This window comes from Chelonoidis abingdonii, chromosome 4, assembly GCF_003597395.2.
Source record: "Chelonoidis abingdonii isolate Lonesome George chromosome 4, CheloAbing_2.0, whole genome shotgun sequence".
Classification (NCBI taxonomy): Eukaryota; Metazoa; Chordata; order Testudines; family Testudinidae; genus Chelonoidis; species Chelonoidis abingdonii.
Window position 1 is genome coordinate 20,716,076 of NC_133772.1, and position 8,842 is coordinate 20,724,917.

Below are 8,842 nucleotides of genomic sequence, written 5' to 3' on the forward strand. Positions count from 1 at the left end.
GAGAGAGAAAGTCAGAAAAGAGGTCTGGCAGTCCATAACCACCAGACGCAGGAGATCAGAGAGGTATTCTACATGGCTGTAGCCAGTTGAGGCTAGGCAGGTGGTAGGCACCAGAGAGAAGAGAAGCAGGAGGAACTCCACGCAACTAAAAGTTTCAAGTTGGTACCAGGTTCTCAACATGGAAATGACTAAAGATACATTGCAAGATCCAGCAGATCTAAGGGAACAGATTGATGTACAGGACATGTGTGCAGTGGCAGCTCAGCGTAACCTATTAGAAAGTCAAGCTGACCTGCGAAGAGTTCTCCAACTGTCTGAGGAAGACAGAGGATCCTTGTGGGAGATTCAATGCTCTGAAGAATCGAAAGAACATTCTGCAAGGGACAGGTGGACAACAGGACAGGGTGTTGCCTTCCTGGAACCAAGATGTGAGAAATCACTCTGAGATTGGCTAGGCTCTGAAATCGATGGGCAAGGATCCATTGGTGATGGTTCCTATTGGCACTAATGACACTGCATTGTGGGATATCTCACAGGTAGCAGAAGATATTGGGGAACTCAGAAGCATGCTGTAGAAGAAGAATGTCCAAGCATTATTTTCTGAGATCCTTCCTGTCGCACGAGCAAAGGAATACAGAAGGCAGAAGATTCTGGACGTGGGAACTGTTGGCTAAGTGTGCGGTATAGTGTGAAGGGCTCTGGTGTTTTGGAACTTTGGTCCCCTTCTATGGGAAGAGGGGGCCGTATAGTTTGGATGACCTCCACCTCAGTAGGAGCGGGATGAATCTCCTTGGGGACAGGCTGGCTAGAGTAGTCAGGAGTGTGGGGGATAAACAAATAGCAAAAGAGGAAGGCAAAAGGAGGGAAGATATGAGCAATCTGGATCACTTGGTAAACTGGGCTCAAGCAAACACTATGCTTTTTAATATGGCTAAATGTAACTGTGTGCATCTGGGAACTAAGAGTGTAGGCCTTACTTACAGAGCGGGGAATTCTATCCTGGGAAGCAGTGACTCTCAAACAGATTTGGGGGTTGTGGTGAATGATCTGCTGAACACGAGCTCCCAGTGTGACGCTGTGGCCAAAAGAGCTAATGCGATCCTGCGATGCTTAAATGGGAATTTTGAGTAGGAGTACAGAGGTTATTTTACCTCTGAATTTGGCACTGGTGCGACCGCTGCTGGAATCTTGTGTCCAGTTCAGGGGCCCACAATTCAAGAAGGATGTTGATTAGTTGGAAAGGGTGCAGAGAAGAGCTGTAAGAATGATGAAAGAATTAGAAAACCTGCCTTATAGCGAGAGACTCAAAGAGCTCAGTCTATTTATCTTAACGAAGAGAAGGTTAAGGGGTGACTTGATTACTGTCTATAAGTACTGACACAGGGAACAAATATTTATTAATCGGCTTTTCAATCTAGCAGAGAAAGGTCTAACATGATCTGATGGCTGGAAGCTGAAACTAGACACATTCAGACGGAATTTGGAAATAAGGTGTAAGTTTTTAACAGTCACAGTAATCAACCACTGGCAGGATTTACAGAGAGTTGTGGGGGATTCTCCAGCCTGACCATTTTTAAATCAAGAGGGGATGTTTTTCTAACCACTCAGCTCTAGGAATTATTTTGGGGAAGTTCTCTGGCCTGGGTTATGCAGGAGATCAAACCGGGTGATCACAGTGGTTCCTCTTGGCCTTGGAATCCACGAATCTATGAACCTGTGATACTTCCCCAGGTGGGAAAAGATTATTTTGGCCATGTGACAGGAAAGTCATGTGACTAACTCAGGCCAGGCCTCAGGATATAAGGGAAAGGTCTGAGAGCCTCCTGGGGGAGTTTGAACCAGTAATGCCAAGTAGTCAGGGCTGGGAGTGCAAAAACCTGGGAAGTTGCAGCTGGCTGCAGGAAGCACCTGTAGGTGAGTGCTGCATGGAGCAGGCTGGCTTCTGAAGTGATGAAGGGACTGTTGGGGTTGTAACCCAACTCTGGGAGGGAGAGCTGGGGGCTCCTAGTTCAGGGACAGGCTGGTGGTGGGTGCTCCCTGGATTAGGGGGAAGTGTTGGAGCCTGGAGGACCAATGTCTGGATGGGGTGAATGAATTGGATCCCCCTCCAGAAGGGGAATGTTCTAGAGTGATATGGACTGAGTGGAGTTCTTGGGGGGGTTCTGTGGGAGGGGGAAACTGAGGCAGGGTGCTGCAAAGCCACCCCAGCCCCCAAGAAGGTGCTTGGGAGGCAGTGACCTGTTCCTATTCCAATATAGTCAAAGAGGTCTATGTGACTTAGGTGCCCAACTCCCACTGAAAGTCAATGTGAGATGGGCACCTAGGGGGTAGGACTTTCAAAAGTGCCTGAGGCCCAGACCCACAAAGGTATTTAGGCTCCTAACTTCCAGTGATTTCAGTGGATGTTATCTTTGTGCATCTGGGCCATAAGTGATGTAGGGGCACTAATCTTTCAATAGGACTTGTGCTCCTAAGTCATTTTTCAAAATCCCACCCCTAGCTCCCAGCGGAGATCAGGTGACTCTGGAGTCAGGCAGTCTCTAGGAAATACTGTAAAGCCTTTCTCTTTCACAAAACCTTTCCCACCATCAGCATGGCACAACACCCCCCCACCTACACATGACACCTGCTTCTACCCTGAAACCTCTGCCAAAAAAATAAATAAATGGCGAGTTGATGATAAAATCTTGAAAACCAAACAAGCCCTGTCTGAAGCGCAGTTTTGACCCCCAGAAAGGACCAGTGTCAGTGTCTCCACAAAGTGCACACATAACTTCACTATTGCTATTGATTTCAGATGGCAGGATAAAGCAGCTAACTAGCTGGGTGTGTATGTGGCTAGATAGATGGATAAAGTCATTTAGGCACCTTTGAAATCCCACTTTGGCTCCAGTCACCTATACTGTAACTGGGCTCTTCCCTAGAAGGAGAAAAGAGTGATGAAAGTTATCAAGTGATAGGAAAAGTCAGAGTGACTGATAAGCTACTTCACAGTTGAAAGATAGTTTGTGGGCTGTGGGAGAGTTTGCTTCACAGCTTGTGTATTTAACTCTGCCTGTTTACTTTGTAACTGATCAGAAAAGAAATGAAATTGTCATGCTGATATATTTTAATTGGTCCATTAGAATTGCTAAATAAAATAAATTTTCCCTGGCAGATGCACCCACTGGAGCGTGAACTTTCATTTCTCATTCTTGGTTTGAGCAAAGCAAAATTATTTCTTCTGCCTTCAAAGAAGATTTCAATTAAAATTCAGTATCTGACGCTGTCTCCATCCACATATGCTGCCTTTTGCTGTGTGTGATGGTTCAGAGATAGCTCTGTCCCAGCTGGGGCTGAGACAGTCTGGTGGGAAAGGGAACGTGGCATGCTAGAACAGCAACTTGGGCACTGGAAGCTGCCTATTAGATAAAGGAAAGTTGATTGTGGTTAGAGTCTACGGTGGAAGGTGGGTGGCTTATGAATTAAGTGGATGTGGTTTGTGGGATGGCTTGCACAAAAGTGGATGGGATCAAATGATTTAAAAGAAAAAGCGTTCCTGAATCTGTGATCTGTGATTTCTGGAATCTGTGCCATATCAGATCAGACGTGAAGTCCAATATACTTTAGCCGTGTACACATAAGAAGATACTTTAGCACTGATAGAAAAGCTAATATGTATCTAGGTGTGCAATGTTACGTGTCGGGGGGGTGAAGCGAGGGGGTGCCTTCCTGATCCCTAAAGACAATCAGTTTATGGCAGGAAGCATGAGAACTGATTTTAGTTTTTATGCAGCTACAGAACAGAACTGTGAAACCATTGCAGGACAGATCTACAATTATCTGGATTCAGACTTTGCAAATCTGCTTTTTAGACTGTAAGCTCTTAGGGGACATGGACAGTTTGCTTACGTGCATGTGCAAAGACTAGCATAGTAGGGCTTCAGTCCTTGACTAGGCCTCTCGGGACCATCACCAGGAGCTCTAGCCATAATAATATTTGTGTTCAGGTTTTACATCCCCTCACTGGCGGTTGCATCTTTCAGGCTCGTTGTGAATAATTGAAAAATCTGTCAGTTTATCTATATTCCTGTTTAATCCAGGATGATAATTTACCCACTCACACCCCACACACATCTGAAATGAGAATGCAGATGGGGTTGCATCTGCTCTGTAGGATAAACCTGTGCACAGATAAACTTGGGATGCGTGGTAACTAATTCTCTGTGTGTAAGAGTGCTTCAGCATTGCCTTGCTGCTTGTGGTTAGTGGTGAGCACGATTTGCTACTCGTGTCTGTTTACCGCCTAACCTGCGCCTCGCCCTCATGGCATCACTTGCTTTCTGGTGCGTGGCGTTAGGCACCGCTGGTAGTCAGCCATCTCCAACCCCTCCGGGAAGCCAACAGCTGTGAGATGCAGCGGTGTGCTGACATCAGGAGGTGCTAAACATGCTGCCAATGAACAGCTGGCACGCACGTTTTAACAGAGCTCCTCGTTCCCCGTCAGCTGCTGGCTGGAAGCTTGGCAGCTCTGGAGAGGTGCCAGCACATGAGGAGGAGGAGAGCCAGAAGCTTTTGGGGGATGACAGCCAACAAGCCAAGAGAACTTGCATTGCCAAAGCACAAGGGATGAGAATGCCAAAGCAATGCCCAAATAAGAGAATCAGCGGTGCCAAAGCAGTAACGCTGGCAGTGCCGAGACCAGATTGCTGGCAGTGCCAAAGCAGGAGAGTTAGCAGAGCCAAGATAGGCAAGCTGGCACAGCCAGGAGGCAGTGTTATTCTCACCAGTGCACAGGCATTGTTCTTAATTCCATGAAGAGCATCTTGTAAAGTCCCAATCAGTCCTGCTACGGTTGTTGCAATGCAATTTTTCTGCCTCAGCAGCTCAAAGCAAAATAGGTTTCATGCTGTCTCTGGCGTTCCTGTCTGAGGGAGAACAATACTGAATGGAAGGCAGGGCTTGGCACAAGGGATGTTTAGTGGGCTGGGTGGCAAAGATGAGACTTAACTTTTGAGCCCACCAAAATGAGTCCACTCAACTTGACAGTCTGGGCTACTCCCTTTAGTGAGAGATGAGTGACAGAGCAAGCTTCTACCACACAGCCCCCAACTCTGGTTTGGAGGGATCACCTCAATCTCCATGGCCCTTTAACTCCTAGGTTCCTGTCGTGCAAAATATGGAGTCACAGCCCATCATAAAGAAATCAGCAACAAAGTATAGAAACAAAGAAGATTCCACCTAGCTTGAGTACCAGCTTTCTCTGTTTTGTTTACCAGGGGCTGTGCCCTGGCTGGAACTCAGTACAACACAGAGACACCTAATGACTGAATAACATACTGCAAGTAAATATATATTCGGGGCCATCTCCCAATATTACCCACTTGTGCCAATTGTGGGTATGTGCCCCTGCCCCGTAAGAACAAGAGCAAGAGGCCTTTAGCTCATTTCACAGTATTAGAGGGTTAGGGCTTTCAGCACTCCCTACCTGGGCAACACTACCCAGGTAAACTGCAAGAACCCTGTACCTTATTACCAATCACTTGAGTCTTCCATGCTGTCACCCCCAATTCATTCTGACCCTCAACGCTGCTTTAACTATTTTGTTTTAGGGTAATTGACATTGTGATCTATGGGTGGGGAGTGGAAGAAGAAAAGGTAAAAGGACCTGTAATAAATATTTCAATCCTCTAATTTTAATCTGGAGCACTAATGGAATATATAATCAGCTGGTTTTTTATGGTGCATAATATTCACCGGTTCAGGGAAATACATAACTGTGGTGATATTAAAATATGGGTCCTTGGCTTCCTTTATGATTCCTGGCTTGTGCAGGAAGTTGTATTGGTGATGTGATAGCAGGGGGTTTAAGCTGGTCTCTGACTCTGTACTAAGTTGATGCCTCCTGCATGATGTCAGGGGGGTCTGTGTTGCTGGAGGTGGCCTCTTTTGGATGTTATGCATTATAAGAGCACTACTGGTCATTAATAATTCCAGGCAGGGGGCATAAATTCTTGCGTCTTGACCAAATTATCTTCAACAGGGTAATTAAAATCTGCCTTCCTAAAACTTCCCCATCCTTTTCAGTTGGGTGGAACAATCTTCACTTCCTCTTCCTGCGTAATAACGCTGTGCGGTATTGTCAAACAGCTCCACCCCAGAGGTGGCTGCATTTCAGAGGTTGATGATTCCCATATGATTCTCTATTTATGAAAATACTTTGGGCTCTTCCTGGACACAAGGCATTATTGCCATTCTGTGGAGTGCTTTGTGATTAGTTGGATCAGGGGCTAGTTGGGAAATATTTAGTTCAGAGATGTTAAATAAATAAACATTTAAACTCTTGCAAGGTGATCATGGAGATGAGCATGATTTAAGTCTTAGACAGACTAGGAAGGGTAATTGTGTATTAAATTCCGTGATGACATTTTTGGATGAAATGGTTACATTTAAAAAAAGCAAGTTTTTTTTAAGATAAAGTAATGAAAATACAACTCCTTGAGTTACTCCATGGCTGAAAGGCATCCCTAACAATAACCGCGCCTCATCAGGAAAGGCAAGATAGGAAACTGTGTAACCCAGTGGGTAGAGCACCTACCTAGCTCTCCAGAGAGCCGGGCTGTGTTCCTGGCTCTGCTGTGTAGCCTCTAACAAGCTAGTTACTGCTCTGTGTCTTCACTTTTCCCATCTGTGAAATGAGTGAAAGATACTCTTCAAAATGCTTTGCAAAGAAGAGAAGCACTACGAGACTAGGAACGTCCTTGTAACTCAAACAGCCTCATTGTGGAGGACCAGTTGGCAATCAAAGAGGGATGGCAGCCCAGTTCCTAGCAAACAAATATGTACGTTGCACAACCCAGCTCCGGGCTGGCACTAATTGGGGTAGCAATTGCCATAATGGTGCTGTCTGTGCAATACCGTGGTGGCCATAGCTCTCTTAGACTGTGAACTCTTTGGGGGCAGGGACAGCACCTAGCACAGTAGGGCTCCTGGCCCATGACTATGATGGTTGTGATGGGGCAAGGCCAGATGGCTACAGTAAAGTACTGAGAAACAGGTATGTTAGCCCCAGGCTAAACAAATCCCTAGTACCCTGGTAACCAAATGGCAGTTGCTCCAGGTTAATCAAGGCACCTGGAGCCAATTAAGATCTTTCTAGAAGGCAGTAGAGTTAGCTACTTTAATTAGAACACCTGCAGCCAATCAAGGCAGGCTAATCAGGGCACCTGGGTTTAAAAAGGAACTCACTCCAGTCAGGCAGGGAGGAGCCAGAGGAGAAGGAGTGTGTGTGAGGAGCTGGGAGCAAGAAGGCAAGGAGCTGAGAGCGAGAGCGAGAGCGAGAGCGTGTACTGCTGGAGGATTGAGGAGGACAAGTGTTATCAGACACCAGGAGGAAGGTCCTGTGGTGAGGATAAAGAAGGTGTTTGGAGGAGGCCATGGGGAAGTAGCTCAGGGAGTTGTAGCTGTCATGCAGCCGTTACAAGAGGCACTATAGACAGCTGCGATCCACAAGGCCCTGGGCTGAAACCCAGAGTAGAGGGTGGGCCCGGGTTCCCCCCAAACCTCCCAACTCCTGATCAGACACAGGAGGAGCTGACCCAGACTGTGGGTTCCACAAGAGGGGAAGATCACTGAGGTGAACAAATCCGCCAATAAGCACAGGACCCACCAAGGTAGAGGAGGAACTTTGTCACATGGTATAAATAATTGTGTGGCAGCCTCAGCGGAGAAGCTGAGGACAGAGGAGGACCTGATCCAAAGCTTGGAGCCATGGGGGAGAGTCCCAGTGACCTTAGGCTTTGGCTCAGCCCTGGCATGGGCCTGGAGACCAGCTGAGATTGCTTCTCCAGATGAGGGACACTGCTCTCCTACCAGCCTGTGTTTTATGGATAATTAAAGGCTCCTTGTCTGAACTGCTCTGTGCCTGGGCTGCAAATCACCTCTCTTGGTTTGAAGCTGCTTCTCTAACAGACCCTCACGTAGAACCACCCCTCACGGTGCCGGGATAATGACAGAGACTGTTGTATGGGGAAATCCAATCAATGGTAATTAGGTGGAGACAGGAATTAGTGCCTTGGAGACTGACTCTCTGAACTCTGGTTGCAGTGGAGGTTGGGGGAGGACGATGAAGCCCTGTAGAACAAGGCAGGTATTTAAATGCCACTGGCTAGCTGCCCACCCAGCTCCCTTGGTGGCTTGCCCAGTCAGAGGAGAGTTCATTGTGCACCTGAAGCACATCACAAAGAGGAGGGGGCAGCTTCTGTTAACCCTGCCACTGGCCTGGGAGCTATCGAAGGACCATGCTTGCTGTTTCCCATCCCCAGCTGCACGTATTCATTCACAGGCAGCAGCCTAGCACAGAAGGAAGAGGCAGTGTTTACGGCTTTGTAAGGGGACTCAAGGCTTTATTCCCAGTCCTGTCGTCCAGATGGGAGAGGGGGAGGGGGACAGGACCTTGGATGTGTAGAATAGGGGCAGGTTCTCAAGAGCTCAGCTGCCACAGTTGACACTGGATTTTTCCAAAAAGCTCAGCTCCCATTGTGAGGCTTATGGACAGATTTTCATCATAGCTGTACACTCCTCTCTAAACCTGGCTCTTCGTCTCTCTGGGCCTGTCTTTCCCCTTCTACATGGGGAGCATAACTTCCTACCTATCTTGGTGGGAAGTCAGAGGGATAAATTCATTAATGGGGGAGGTTGCTCGGATATTGCTGCGGAGGTGGGGCTATAGAAAGCCTCGCCCTAGCCCACTCCCTCAAGCTCAGCTGCCGGAAAACACAGCCCTGTATCTAAGTGAGGTGAAGGGGAGAAGAGGGCTTTTGAACCTCCGAGCAGCTGCCGCAGTTCTCTGGCCAGTGCCTTC